We start from the raw sequence: 16,412 nt of genomic DNA on the forward strand, positions 1-16,412 counted from the left end.
TTTATTATTTTCAGAAAATTGTATGCTAGAGCTTTGTGTAAAACGTAGAGTATTCCAAAGAACATTTTTGTTATAAGTAATTTTTGTCTTTGTAAAAACTGTTTATTATTCTTCATATTAAATTTTTTGTAGGAAAGTAAATAACTAAAAAGTAGCTAATGCAGGCAAAGAAGAAAAGATGAAGCTGCTCCCCTTCTATCAATATTAATGTAAAAATGATTCCTCAACCAGCTCTTGTAATTAAAAAGTAATACTGAAAAACGACGTAGTTTAAAAACGACATCATGAACGAACTATTAAAAAGTAATTTATGCAAAACTAAATCTAGAAGTTGTACAAGATATCAGTTTTGATTTTTCAAAAATAACAGAGGTAAAGTTTATTGATATACACTCAAAAAAAAATATTTCAGGTGTAAAACGTTGAAACAGATTTCATAAACAGGATGACATATCGAACGCACAAAGAACGCCTTTCCCTTTTCTCTTTTACAGTAAGAAATTAAGTAAGCTGAAGACACATGTGATTAGTCATGCTTAGCGAAAACGATATCTTTTAATATCTGTAGAAAATCATATTTGAAATATGGTAGATGCAAAGACTCATTAGTTCACAATAATTCTCAACAATTAACTTACGAAATTTGTGGTAAATCATTCACAAAATCCGTAATTTTAAAAACCACACATTCGTTCACAATAAGCCTTTCACTTGTGCAACGTGTGCCAAACAATTTCAATATCAAGGAAATTAAAATACATTTGTTAGTTCACACTCAAAAAAACCACTCCTTTATGAGAAATGTCGGGTAAATCGTTTTCACGTAAAAGTGACCGGAAATCCCATGAACATAGTCAAAAAAGACCATTCTCCTGTGAAACTTGTGGGAAGGCATTTTCAAGGACAAGTCACTTGAAATCCCATTTGATAGTTCATAGTCAAGAAAGACCATTCTGCTGTAAGACTTGCTGGAAGTCATTTTCACGGTCAGGTCAGTTGAAATCCCATTTGTTAGTTCATACTCAAGAGAGACCATTCTCCTGTAAAGCTTGTGGGAAGGCATTTTCTCAGTCAGGCAACTTGAAATCTCATTTATTAATTCACACCAAAGAAAAACCATTCTCCTGTGAAACTTGTGGAAAGGCATTTTCTCAGTCAAGCAACTTGAAATCTCATTTATTAATTCACACCAAAGAAAATCCATTCTCCTGTGAAACTTGTGGAAAGGCATTTTCAAGGACAAGTCACTTGAAATCTCATTTGATAGTTCATACTCAAGAAAGACCATTTTCCTGTGAAGCTTGTGGGAAGGCATTTTCTCAGTCAGGCAACTTGAAATCTCATTTATTAATTCACGCTAAAGAAATACCATTCTCCTGTGAAATTTGTGGGAAGGCATTTTCAAGGACAAATCACTTGAAATCCCATTTGTTAGTTCATACTCAAAAAAGACCATTCTCCTGTGAAACTTGTGGGAAGGCATTTTCACACTCAGGCAACTTGAAATCTCATTTATTAATTCACACCAAAGAAAAACCATTCTCCTGTGAAACTTGTGGGAAGGCATTTTCAAGGACGAGTGACATGAAATCCCATTTGTTAGTTCATACTCAAAAAAGACCATTTTCCTGTGAAGCTTGTGGGAAGGCATTTTCTCAGTCAGGCAACTTGAAATCTCATTTATTAATTCACACCAAAGAAAAACCATTCTCCTGTGAAACTTGTGGAAAGGCATTTTCTCAGTCAAGCAACTTGAAATCTCATTTATTAATTCACACCAAAGAAAAACTATTCTCCTGTGAAACTTGTGGAAAGGCATTTTCTCAGTCAAGCAACTTGAAATCTCATTTATTAATTCACACCAAAGAAAAACCATTTTCCTGTGAAACTTGTGGGAAGGCATTTTCACAGTCAAGCAACTTGAAATCTCATTTATTAATTCACACCAAAGAAAAACCATTCTCCTGTGAAACTTGTGGGAAGGCATTTTCAAGGACAAATCACTTGAAATCCCATTTGTTAGTTCATACTCAAAAAATCCCATTTGTTAGTTCATACTCAAAAAAGACCATTCTCCTGTGAAACTTGTGGGAAGGCATTTTCACAGTCAAGCAACTTGAAATCTCATTTATTAATTCACTCCAAAGAAAAACCATTCTCCTGTGAAATTTTGGGAATGCATTTTCCAGGACAAGTGACTTGAAATCCCATTTGTTAGTTCATACACAAAAAGGACCATTCTCCTGTGAAGCTTGTGGGAAGGCATTTTCTCAGTCAAGCAACTTGAAATCTCATTTATTAATTCACGCCAAAGAAACACCATTCTGCTGTGAAACTTGTGGGAAGGCATTTGCAAGGACAAGTCACTTGAAATCTCATTTGATAGTTGATACTCAAGAAAGACCATTCTCCTGTGAAACTTGTGGGAAGGCATTTTCACACTCAGGCACATTGAAATCTCATTTATTAATTCACACCAAAGATAAACCATTCTCCTGTGAAACTTGTGGGAAGGCATTTTCTCAGTCAAGCAACTTGAAATCTCATTTATTAATTCACGCCAAAGAAACACCATTCTGCTGTGAAACTTGTGGGAAGGCATTTTCAAGGAAAAGTTTCTTGAAATCCCATTTGATAGTTCATACTCAAGAAAGACCATTCTCCTGTGAAACTTGTGGGAAAGCATTTTCACACTCAGGCAACTTAAAATCTCATTTAATAGTTCACACTAAAGAAAAAGCCATTCTCTCATGAGAAATGTGCAAAGGCATTTTCCTACTCAGGTGTCCTCAAAAGGCATTTAGTTTTTCCCACCCAAGAAAAGCCATACTCTTGTCAGAGTTGTGGAAAGGAATTTTCACAGTCATGCACCCTGAAAAGATATATATTAATTCATAATCAGTAAAACGAATTTTCTTGTGTAATTTTGGCGAACTATTTACGAATCTGTTCTTTATGCCATTTATTAGTTCACACTCAGGAGAAATGTTATGAAGTTTGTAGCAAATAATTTGATATGCGACTTGTAAAGCCATTTACTGGTTCTTACTCAGTAAAATCTTTTACTATTTAGTATGACGTCATCTGTTTTCAAGAATAGGCAGATTGTATTGCCATTAATGAATTCACAGACGATTTCTCGATATTAATTGGAAAATAATAATTTAGACTTCACATAACCATTTTTCCTGTGTATCTTGTTGCGATACTTTTAGGGTTGAGTTACTTGAAAAGACCTTAATTCATCCTCAGTATAAATGTTTCTCATGTACAATATATGAAAGTCTTCGAAAAATAAAAGAATTTTATTACTGTTAGTTATACAATATTATGGAAAATTCTTTATATTTAATATTTGTTTGTAGAATTGAAGCCCGAGTTTATGACAGACTTTCATGCTATACTTTGCAAAACCCATTTGCTTGTATAAAATGTTCTTGAACCTTCTATATCAAGAGACATACTTAACTACGTTTACTTTTATTAAGGAACGACTTCTATGTTTATTATGATCCTATAATTAATCTCTCAAATGTCCTGCCTTTATATGCGATAAATCATTTTTTTCAAACACGAATGATTTGTCATCAAAATTCAAAATGTAAAATTTCGTATTTTACATTCATACCTTCTCTACTATAGAAAATCAGCTGTTTGTGTTTTGGAATTTAAATCACTTAATAGTCTCACAAAATACAATGAATTCTCGAATTGTACGTAATTAGCATTTCCTCTCATCAATAAATTAACTGTGGGCATATTTAAAAATTCAAAAATGCATTCTGTTCTATAATAAAAGGTTCATATTTTGAAAATATTAATAGAGTGATAAAATGTTTATCATCTGATCTTTCGAACTCTAATCCTTTATAGTTTTCAATTTGTTGCTGTGATCTCGATTACCATTGTTAAACAATTCATGCTATGATTTGCAGTTTATCTTTTTTAAAACTTCAAGTGGATGTTACTTAAACATGTATTTCTTTTCTCTTTTTAACTGTTTTATAATATTTAATAGTGTTTAATCTTAAAGATTACTTATTATTCTATCAAAATTTCTGTTGTACTTTGTGATTATTGTTTGTTTATAAATTTATAGGGTTTGCGAAGACAAGTGTTCTTGTTAACGTATTTTTGTAAGCTGTTTTCTGATTTATCTTATTACATGTGATTAATACACAATTTTATTTTGAAATGTGATCTTTGTTATCGTTATTTAGCGAGTAATCCACAACATACGCTACCAAATACTTAATTAGCAAATGGGATAGGGAATTACCTCGACTGATAACCTTAAAAATCACTTCTTGGCTCAAAATTAGAAATCTCTCTTACGCAACGTGAGGCAAATACTTTTCGATATCAACTTTTAAAGAGAATTATGTTACACATAGGAGATACCATTCTGTCGCGTAACTTGTTGGAAGGCATTGCACGATGAAGTAACTTGCTAAGTCATTTTTCGTTCACATTCAAGAAAAAACAATCTTCTTGATTGTTTTTGAAAGCTGTGGTAAGGTACTTTTATAGGTAAATAGGATAAAAAGACATTTAGCACTTGATAATCAGCAGAAGTATCTATATTTCAAAATTTTTGGTATCGTTGAAATTTCAAATTTGAAAGCGAGTTTTTAATTCAGTCATGGATGATCTTTTATTGTGAAATTTTGCCAGATTATTTTCTAAATTAAGCGAACTGGAAAGCCATTCACTGGTTGGTACTAAGAAAAACCAATTTTTCTGTAAAATCTGGGGGTATACTTTCATTAGTTTACACAAGCCGTCAGGAGAAGCTTTTTTTTTGAAAGTTCCAAAGTCATTTTCCTGTAGAGTTTGTTTTAAAAATCGTTTATTACTTTACACTAGAAACCTTTTTTTGTTGAAAACGGCTGTGTAAAAAACATATTTCTTCACATTCAGGAAAAATTGGTTTTATACGCAATTGTAACATTTGTCTAAAAAGTAAAAATAATTTTATTAATGCGATTTCTGACATCATTAATAAACTAATTTTTCTAAATATGTTTTTTTAGAACTATAAGGAAGAAATCTTACTTTTAACACGAGTCTTGCTACATGTATTTGAATAATGCGTTGGGAAACCTAAATCAGGTTATTAAATAAATGTTTTCATCCGTACTTTTCTACACATAATCTGTACAGTTCTTTCGCTTTGAAAAGAATCAAGTCCCTTTATTGTACCCCAAAATACCAATGCCTTCGCAAAAAATAGATTCCTAAATAGAAATTTCATAATTTGAAAATATTAATGTAATTAGCCATATTAACATAATAAAATATTTTGCAAACACCAGATTTTTCAAGCAATAAATAAATTCAGTTGTTGATTTGTTGCTGTGATTATTAATCTTGCTTAGCTTTTTACGATTTTGTTAATTGATGAGCAATTCATGTTATGGTTTGCAATTTCATTCTCTTTGTATTAACTACCAAAGGGTGGTAGTTATATGCGTGAATTTGTTTTTCTATTTTTTTCTGTTTGGTCATGATTAATAGTATTTTAATCTGAATTATTACTAAATATCATTATCAGAAATCTTCTCTAGTTTGTGATTATTATTATTATTGAGTTTATATATCCATAGAGTTTGCCAAGACAGTTTGTTTTTTAAACGTATTTCTTTTGATTGTGTTAATAAACAATCTTGTTTAAAAATGTGTTGTTTTTTATTCATTGCAATAATTAACAAAGTACGCTACAAAATTATCAACAGATTAATTGATAATCTATTTCCGTATAACAACACGATATTCCTTACCAAATATTATATTTAGTTTTTTATATTTATTATCCCCGCCATTTTAGCAATGTACTGACTTCATCTGCGTTTAAGTGGAGTGTAGACTTCACGCTGGGACAAGCTGTATATTACTGGAGATATTTTCAGGAGAAAGAGGAATAAGTTTTATATCAAAATCATATGAAGTGTAGTAAGGGTTTGAAGTGACGGAAAGAACTCTCCGAGAAGAATATCGTACCCTTTTACCCACCTCTTGATATGAAGAAAATGTTTATTGACTAAAACATCCAATTTCCGGAAACCATTAATATATATACTAATAAAAATCAATTGTCTAATGAGCTTTTCCATTTTTGGTTTATCTATTGCTTTTTCCAATTAGAAAATCATTTCCGGAAATCGTTTATTCGAAATATCTGCTCGGTGTTCATTTCTATTGATTTGTGTAACAGTCAGTCATTATTTGATATTCGAAGTTTATAATTTCTATATTTTCTTTCTTCCTTGTTTTCCTTCCACTTCTGGAATTATCGGATTCCTTCATTTTAATGCAGTTGATTAATGGGTAATTTCCTTAATGGAGATAAGTTTTAAATGAAGGGCTGTTTGCAGGGAATTTAATATTTTGTATAAAATGATGTATTCTGCTGAAGGGGGTATATATTTGAAGTAGAATATATCCAAATTAATATAACTGTGAGTAAATGATAATCTCTTCATGTATTAGGTAGTAATCAAGTTTAACCTCCTGCTTAGCATCTGCATCATTACAATTGCTACTTGTCTTGTCTTGTCTTGTCTTAGAGATTATCTGCCAATAAGGCATTCAAATAAGGCATTCGACATTGGTGATTGGCAGGAATTCTTATTCCAGGAAAAGAAAATAATGAAGTAAATTCTCGATATCCTTTATTTCTCTTGTATTGTATGGAGGAACGACCGCCGTAATAAACTGAGGTCATCCATCTACCCACCCATTGCTGCTGAATATTTTTATATATTTGGCCCATTATCCACATTTTCTCAGAGATTTAGCAATGTGTGAATATTGTTGGAGTCGCTTAAATTTCAAAGCTTGTTAACTGGGAAGGATCTGCAATAGCATCTAAGGATTGCAGCTGAACCAACCGAAGCTTCGACTCCAGTGATTTTCACCTTGTCCTGGTTACTTACGTAATGACTTGGTGATTACGTATGCAGCTATTTTTCTAATCTACTATGATCACAATCAAATATTAGTAGAGATTAAAATATTTGATTTGTTTTGACTAAGATTAAAATCAAATATTTTAGATTCGAAATATATTTGAGTCACTTGGAAATTTTATTCCTATTGCCAATACAAACAGCGGAAGGGAAATGAATTCCAAAGGTGCAGAAATGTTTTGTGAAAACATGGAGAAAAAAGGGCAAATGCATTCTTTTTTTTTATTCTTAACATACGATAAATATTAATGATGGTGGTGGCATTTTTAAAACCGAAAACTGCTTGTTTATGTCGAAAAACAAATATATACATTCCACTAAAACAGAATCCAATAAATAAACAGATAAAATATACGATAACGGTTACATAGTTCCAATAAATTCGCACGTAGTTCAAAACAACCCTGCCACTTTGTTTCGACAGAAACGAAATGTATAAAATCATATGAAAAAATTATTTAAAATATAAGAAAAATCTGTTGACCATATTTTAGCTGACATTGGAACGGGTGTGATATACAAAAATATTAATAGAATTGGAATTTTTATTATTTGAGAGGTATAAAAAATGAAAACATTGCATCCAAAAGAGAAATATGTGTTGAACTTGATAATCTTAAAAAAGAATCAAAGTGAAGCGACTTTGGTGTAGAATGAAATGAGTTGAAGTATTTTTGCGAATGAAATGAATGAGTTGGAAACTAATAAGACCTTGGATACCGAGTGTGAAAATAGGAATAATTTTTAAGAATAAATATAATAAGTTTCGTAAACTAAATGTTCTGAAAGCCATTCACAAAGCATCGAATTGGTGGAAAGGATACTGGAAGAAATCAGCAATAATAAACTACGTAAAAAACTTAGATTAAATATTGATGACGCAAGAGTTTCATTCTGTGACCTGGAGAAACAATAACTATGAACAAATGAGCTCTTTAGCAGGGTTGTTGAACTACGTCCGCTTATTCAACGGATTCTTAAATTTCATCCGATGTGATACAGCACAGAAATACTTTTTGCACACAAATACACCTGTAATATACACAATCATTAACAACAAAGGACTTGAGTGAGAATTTCATTGCCATGAATTTTTCGATCAAGAATGAAGGAGTTCATGAGTATGACCCCCTTCATACTCATGAATTTGAAATTCAAATTAAGTAAGCAATGTAACCAAAACACTCTTCAATGAGATCGTGTGCGCTACACACAAATGACGAAACATTCGCGATTAAAGTAACTTGAAGTCCTAATGACATTTTTAAACAGTTCATGTATATTAATTTTTTAGTTAAAAAAGACTTGTTCTAGCTACGATATAAGGAAAATAATTTTCCATAGGAAGGATAAGTTCTGCCCTTTTTCATTCGACTGGGACTAGGAATTTTTGCTTGTTCAATTGGTCTACACGAAAATGGCTTTTTGTGGGACAGTTGTGTTTTTCCAAAAGATTCGATGTTTATGGAAAACGTATGTTCTGCAAGTCCCGATTGATCTTCCTCAAGAAGTCTATTGTAGTCAAGATGTTCGTCACATGAAAAAGCCGCAGACCTGGAGTACGTTCCTCTTGTTATATATTTTTGTTATTTCGTCTAATTTTATAGAACTGACCTAAATAAGATTACTTGATAATTGTAAGAATGTAAAAAAATATAACCTTAAGACAGAAATACATAGAGCCTAGAATGGAAGGCGTTTATTAGTCGGGCGAAAAATTGAAGAAATGTGCTCAACAAATTGGATTAGACTCCTTCAAAAACATCCTTGGCAATACGGTTGATAATTTCCTGAATCTGGCGATATGATATCTCCAAAGTTGCATTAAGACTTATTAATAATTCTTAATAGCACCAAATGTTTGAGAGGAAACGTCATTTGACTGATCATGGATTTAAAGTTCGGTGTGGGTTTTCGGAAGATAGAAGTTTGGCATGAAAAGAGGAGATATGATAGAAAACTTTAAGTTACTTCAAGGAATTTATAGGACTGATTAAGAGAAAATATTTCAGTACTTGGTTACAGGAGACAGAACAAGAGTTAATCGCGGGAAATTGGTTAAGAGTGCGATTATCCAATGATTTCTACTCTCCAAACAACCCTTGGTAAGCACACTCTTACTCAATTTTCAAGATTGATCCACAATTTTCCTCTGTATCAGTCCTATGAAAACCTTTTTATCATATCCCCTTTTCTGCTTATCAAAGAATTTTTGTAATCCAGAGATCTTTAATTTATTTCATAAGATATGTGCCACCAACATGATCACTTGCTTCTGGATCCTCTACGTGATACCAAATATTCGAGAAAATAAAGCACTTTGAGCACTGTATGAAATTCAGCACTGAGCTGAGAAAAACAAGCCATTGCTCAGTATGAGACCTCCACTCTTCTCAGCTAAAGCTGGAAGTGGCTTAAGAAAATCTTTTGTGTAGTTTCTAAATAGGTTTGATGATTTATGTAACCCTTAGCCCATCTACAGTATTAATACCAACATACTGGTGGCTAAAATTCATTTGATGCAGTGCACATAAAATAAAATTTTATTAAAAAATACGAAACACTCATTTGTTTGACATGCTAGAATTCATTATCAAAATCATGGACACAACTTAAACCAAAATAATCATCCACTTTCACATTAAAGTCATCAATATATATATATATATATATATACTCCAGATGATGACTTTAATGTGAAAGTCGATGATTATTTTGGTTTAACTTGAGTAACTATTTTGGTCAACGGTTGACCAAATTAATGTAGCATGCGTGATATCTGTTGTTCTTCTCAAAATTATAATTATTTACTAGCATTGCCCATGTTAGCTTAATCCAATCATTCTGCACCAAAATATATTAGGTCATGTGTGTGTTTTTACTATATACGATTCTGCAACGTCACTGCATTGTGTTATTCTTTAACCATGAAAACAAAAAGATTGTATAGTACGCCCACAGATTCGAGACCCTTCGACACTTCTGCGCATGTCACAAAAAGGAGAATCCATTTTGAAAATAGGATACTCAAACCGTCTCCTGGGATGAGTTGTATTATTACATGTCAGAAATTTAACTTCTCTTTTATGATTATTGTAGTTTTTAAAGTGGTAACTATTTTGCTTGAATAACAGTTGCGAAATTTTATCTATAAAGCACGTGATTTCGCGTGTTGGCGACCAATCCATACGTCCTTCGTTTCTTTCTCCCCTTCAGCATGAATCGACTATTCTTGGCACCAAGCCAAGCGAAGCTCTACAGAGTGTGGTTATACTATATTTTTGTGTATCAAAAACGAAAAATTTGTCGTTTTTTCTTTCTTTGCTTTCAGAATAAGCCTAGATATGGCAGCACTTATTTAGATCTACAGTTACTGTTCAGTCCGCGCAGTTAGCCGAGTGGCTATGTGCTTCGCAACCATATGCCTGGCAAAGGAGTGTCTTAGATTCGATTCCCGTCGCCGACGTGAGGAACTTAAGGATCTTTCTCAGCCATAGCCAAGTTAGCCGATCTTGGGCTTGGACAGCAGGGTTTTTCTCCCCAGTTTATCTGGGAATTTTCATCCCGCAAGCAGACAAACCGACCCCGTGAACACACAGGCTACAATCATAGGACACTCCTGGCAGCATACGGCTAGCTACCTTATCATCGGGACGGGTATCGCTTAGAAGAGCTGAGGATAGATCCACAACAGGCCACTAGGCCTAATACGTGAAGGGAAGAAGAAGTTAGTTTATAACGAAATGGAAATATTCGGAAACAATCTCAAATCCTATATGATTGCATTTTGCAGGACTTTTTTCTATATAATAATGTTTATTTAATAGTAAAATTTCTCGCAAACCCACCAGTATTAACAAAAAAATCACCTATGCCGTTGGAAATAAATAAAAAAAGATGGGAACAGCGTTTTTCAAAAATCCGATGAATCCATTTACTCATTGGACATGAGGACATCAGATGACGTATGGTCACGCCGTTCCTCGGTGATGTGCCAAACCAGTTCTGGCCAGAGAGTTCTGCTGTCTGCTTTTCACAAACCCCAAAAAATAAGAAAACTTCTGTGTAATATTATTATAATCTTTTCTTCATACGAAAGATATTTTAATATATGAGAAGTACAACGAAGGGAAGATGTTAGACCTTCATATTGTATTCAGGTGAGAAATATTTTCTTTACATTTTAGTTTCAACACTCCTAATAAAAGTCACATGCATATTTGCATTAAGCAGAGCGATAAAACTTGAAAAGAACTGCCTTAATATGAAGTATGGCTAAGCGACACCAAATTATAACTTGTACTAGGAACGTCGTAGCGTGTGTGCTGCCCCACGAGACAAGCAATACTTAACCGTCTCTTTAAAAAAATATAAAAAAGGCGTTTTCATGGTTAGGATATAATCTGTTTTAACATTTAAAACTGATATATAAGTTTGACGGTCGCAAGGGACGAACAAATAAATAAGCGGCTATCCGAATGTCATTTTCTCTCCAATTATCTAAATTTTAATTTTTGATTTTTAAACAAATTTAAAATAAATTAATTAATAAAAGGTATATCTAATTAATTATTTTTCAGGATTTCAATTAATATGTCCTCCAAATTTGCCTTTATTTGCACCTCTGCAGCTAAGACAGCTGCTTACTTAATTACAAGCCCTGTTGTAATTCAAGTTACTTGTGTCGTTTTTGGAAAGCTGCGAAGTGTTTGGAGCGTTCTCCATCTTTCGAAGAAAGCTTGAATGATAAAATGTATGTAATACATTTCAGCTTATATATATCAACCTACTCCAAATCCACGGAGATTGCAAAATTCATGTTGTTATTCGTGGGTCTCCTTTGAGCTCAGATCTTACCAAAACCCCGTTGTAGTTGATAAATGCATTGCGTTTAACAGCCTGAATGATTAACCGTGTAAGGCCTCTTATATCAAGTCTGCTTCTTGCAATTATAATCGTTTATTAAAGTTATCCACTTTAGTTTAATTCCAAGCATTCCGCATTCAAACATGATCCTACCGAATTATTGTGTTTTTTCTGCGTTCAATTCTGTGTGACAACATTGAATGGTTGATTATGACAGACCAAACTAAGAGACGACACCACTTAACGGGAATGATTATGTTACGTTACACGTTATGTTAGTGGGTTGGAATTTGTTGTTTGCCAATTGAATTACTTCAATTTTGTGTTATCCATATAATCTAATCCCATCTTTGTGTGTGTGTGTGTGTGTGTGTGTGTGTGTGTGTGTGTGTGTGTGTGTGTGTGTGTGTGTGTGTGTGTGTGGTTTTCAGCACTTCCAATAAAAGTTCTTCATAACTGCGTTTACACTGCAATTTGAGGAAGAATAATTGGAATAATCTCGCACTGTTGCGTATTTTGTAGAATTGCTCGAAAACTGAATTTGCCTCATTTAGCAAGAAGAAGAAGAAATTGTCTGTGTACCCTGAAATAACGATATTCACACATGTATATTCATGTTCTTTATATCCGGAACTGAAAGAATCGTCATTTGGGCATAATATATGCTGCAGAAATACCGGACTTGAGATTTCGAGGAACGTTTAACGGCGATTCGTGAAAATTTTAGTAAAAAAACTTCTCAGTAACTGGAAGTGGCTCTTCACGAAATATTACCTTGGGCGGGTCCACTACACTGAACACGGCGAATCACCGTTAAACCGCTAAACCTTTCAAGATCACGTATTTCTTTGGCATGTAGTACCCTCACCTTAATTTCATCTATTCTTATGCTTACATTAATATTAATAACTCCCACCAAACGGTGGGACCACAAAAATTCGCCAATAGGCTCATTGTAATATTCCCCTCCACGGTGATCTTTAGTGAAAGGCAAAAGATTATCACGAACTATGAAGGGAAACCTGAGCAATCGTCAGGGAAATGTTCCAGTTCATATGAAAAAAAAGTTTGATAAGTTATGAGGCACACCAAAATGTAATCGTGTTAGAAAATAAACTGCAATTTATGATAAAAATCTGAAAATTTTTCATAGAAATATTCAACTAAGATTTAGTGTCATTCAATTTGCATGATGTCTTTATAGCAAAAATTGGTCATCATTCAATATCTAATCTAATCTAATCGTGTGGCTTCCTCTTTAAGAAGGTTGCAGCTGATGAACAGTCCACTTCCATGCCTCTCTCTCTCTCTCTCTCTCTCTCTCTCTCTTGCTTCTGTAGGATTCTTCTCCGTACAATCTTTGATGTTGTCTTACCATTGAAGTCGGGTCTTCCTCTTCCTCTCGTTCCCTCCACCATCTCCTGCAATACTATAAGCTCTCTAGATGAATCCCTCATCAAATGTCCTGCAAACGCTATTTTTCTTCTTTGGATACTAGCCATATAGCCTTTTCATTTTTAATCTTACGAACCTCTTCATTGCTCACTCTTTCAGTCCAGCTGATACGATTCATTTCTCTCAAGCACCACATTTCAAATGCATTCAATGCATCTCCTTATTGATCGTCCAGGACCATCCATATGTCCCCACCCTCCAGATTATTGTCTTGAGGATTCTTACTTTTAACTGTTTGTTCAGATCTCTGTTTATACCTAAATATGTGGCATATTTGGAAAAATGCTGCTTTTGGTTTTTTTTTAATTCTATTCTTAATTTCATAATTAGATCTACTGGCTTCTGTTATCCAACTCCCAAGGTATTCAAAATTTTTACATTTTCTATTCTTTGTCCGTTCAAAGTGATTTCCATCCCATCATTTTTTTCCCTTGAAATCTTCATCACTTTTGCCTTCTGAATGTTAAGTTTCATTTTCTATCTCTCGTTTCCAATGCTGTTCAGTCTGTTCAAAATTCTTTGCAAACCTTCTGTTTTGCTCCTAAGTACAATGTCATCTGCATATCTTATATTATTTATCAGATGTCCGTTTATCTTTATTCCATCCTTCAGATCTTGCAAGGCTTCCCTTATCATCCATTCACTATAGACATTAAAAAGGAGTGGGGACATCCCACACTCTTTCTTATGGGGATCCATTCAGTATCCTCTCCTTCAAATCTGACCCTGGCTTCTTGATCACGGCAAATATATAATATAATAATATTTATATATATAATGTAAGTAATGAATCGTGCGTGGTAGATATTTTAATAAGAATTATATAGTACGATGTTTTTAATGATTTAATTTGACCTTTTGATATGCACTATAATTCCGCAGAATTTATAAATTATATTTTTTTATAATTCAAATGAATTTAGAAATAATTATTAAAATTTCAGAGAATTTAGGAAATATCATGTTGATTACACTTATTATATAATAAACTAAAATACGGAATAAATAGAAAAATAATAAATCCATGAAGAACAAAGGATGTCACCATCTTTACAATCACATTACAGTTGCTCAAGGGAAGAAAAGTGAGCCATGAAGTGCATCAAATATCTGAAGGATTTATCGTGCAATGGAAATCATATGACCTACCTGTAGGAAATGCAGAAAGATTCTACAATTTACATGTGTCGACCTTTCAGAAACAGCTTGGCAATGTAAATGATAATTATATGTTTCTTTGTTCTTCCTGCAGAGTAGGGAGAACAAAGAAATGCACCTAATGCACCTGCGATGCAGCCGAATATACTGGAGGCAAAACCACACGACGAACTGATCAGACAGAACAGGCGAGTCCTATCATTTGAACTCATTAAACATGCCAATAGAAAACGGTCTAGAGACAATAAAAGTCGACTTAGTAGATCTTACGCAAGCACTCTTTGACAAACAGAATGAACAAATAACAAACAAATCTAGAGAATATGAAGATTTGGTCAAACATAATAATTTAATAATGATAGAAATGTTGAAAACTGTAAAAGACATTAAAATCTGCATTAAATCACTAACTGACAGGGAACACAATTTGATGAAAGAGTCATCCGAACTCTGTCAAGAAATTGATCACTATAACTGCAATACGAACGTTTAAATCAGCAACAACATAAAGATCTTGTCATAAATGATATTCCTGAAACTGCACCTACAGAAAACCTGAGAGACGTAGTTTTAAAATTAGGCCATGCAATTGATATCCCCCCCTATAGCTTAATGACATTCAGACCATAAACCGGATTCCTAGGAAGAGCAAAAAACAAGGCTTGCCACGACCTGCACCAATCATTGTTCATCTTACAAGCAAGTCCACAAGACACCATCTTATAAAAGCCAGCAGACAGAAAAAAAAACAGTTGACAAGGACTTGAACGCATTGGAAGAAAATACACCAATCTTCCTGATTGAATATTTAACACCATTCAACCATAATCTGTACCAAGCAAGAAAAGCAAAAACAGAAAAAAATTACAAATTTTCGTGGATCAAAGATGCCAAGATATTCTTGAGGAAGTCACAAACTTCAAAGCCGATGCAAATCAGAAAACAGAGAAAGACTGCCTCAGTGAAAAAAAGTCTCTTCGTTAGTTCAAAAAGAAGGCCACCATAAAAATGAATGTGAACCATCAAGACAGATGTAATAAGACCAAACATATATTGGCAATTCCACTTTGATCAGATCTTTCAGGTCATTGATTTGACCTCTCAAACATCAGCCTACTTCCAACACCTCAGATAAGCTTAAAAAGCTCCTAGGATGCAAGCTGAGCCATTACATCTCAACCGAGATCAACAGAAAGAAAGAAAAATTATTTGTTGCATTGAAGTGCTGTAGTTACAGTGCTAAAATACATTAAAAGCAAAAATTGTAAAATATAACATTGTTATGCTATAAATGCTGTTAAAAATGTAACCTTATTCAATTGCAAACTATAAATTACCATCAATGGTAACTATTATTAACACATTATAAAAAGAAAGGAAAATTTGTATGAAATTCATTGTTTTTTTTAGAAAAAAACTAGAACAACATGTTTTGTAAATGCATAATATGCAACCATAATTTTAATAATAAAAATCATTGAATTAAAAAAATACTATTACTATTAATATATGTATACAATTTTTAGTATTTTTAAATTTTGGAATTTCTATAATTTTATAATGGAATTATTATATGTGTGCAAGACATAATGTGTTTAAAAAATATTATTATTATTTCAGTAGTATATGAAGGCAGGACTTCATCCCTGGAGGGCCCTGGCCGTGTAATTATTTGATAATTATCATATGACGAGGAGCCCCTACCATGAAACCTGCGGATGTAATAGTTTGGATAATGTGATAATAGTTAATGTAAACAAACCCCCCCCCTATCGTAATTTAAGCCTGAATGGCATCTCATTGAAGAAAACATGTTTTATATGTTGGAGGACGAAGAGGTCTTACCTTTGGAATATTTATATCTGATCAATGAAGTACACTCAATGATGTGATACAGTATAGTACAAGTATGTATGCGAGTAATGCTAACTTTCTTTTCTTATAATGAGACTGCTTTATACACTA

At 33.1% G+C, this 16,412-nt stretch overlaps 1 non-coding gene across 1 annotated transcript; it reads right to left on the minus strand.

Annotated features, from left to right (window-relative positions):
* Window positions 1-12,743: 12,743 nt before the first annotated feature.
* Window positions 12,744-12,864, minus strand: LOC150097765 (U5 spliceosomal RNA). The gene has a single exon (XR_016549767.1). It is a non-coding gene; the product is annotated as a U5 spliceosomal RNA (small nuclear RNA).
* Window positions 12,865-16,412: the final 3,548 nt, after the last annotated feature.

The sequence above is a fragment of the Typopeltis vanoorti genome, chromosome 17 (genome assembly GCF_054136105.1).
Source record: "Typopeltis vanoorti isolate ZY-2024b chromosome 17, IOZ_Tvanoo_1.0, whole genome shotgun sequence".
In the NCBI taxonomy this organism is placed as follows: domain Eukaryota; kingdom Metazoa; phylum Arthropoda; class Arachnida; order Uropygi; family Thelyphonidae; genus Typopeltis; species Typopeltis vanoorti.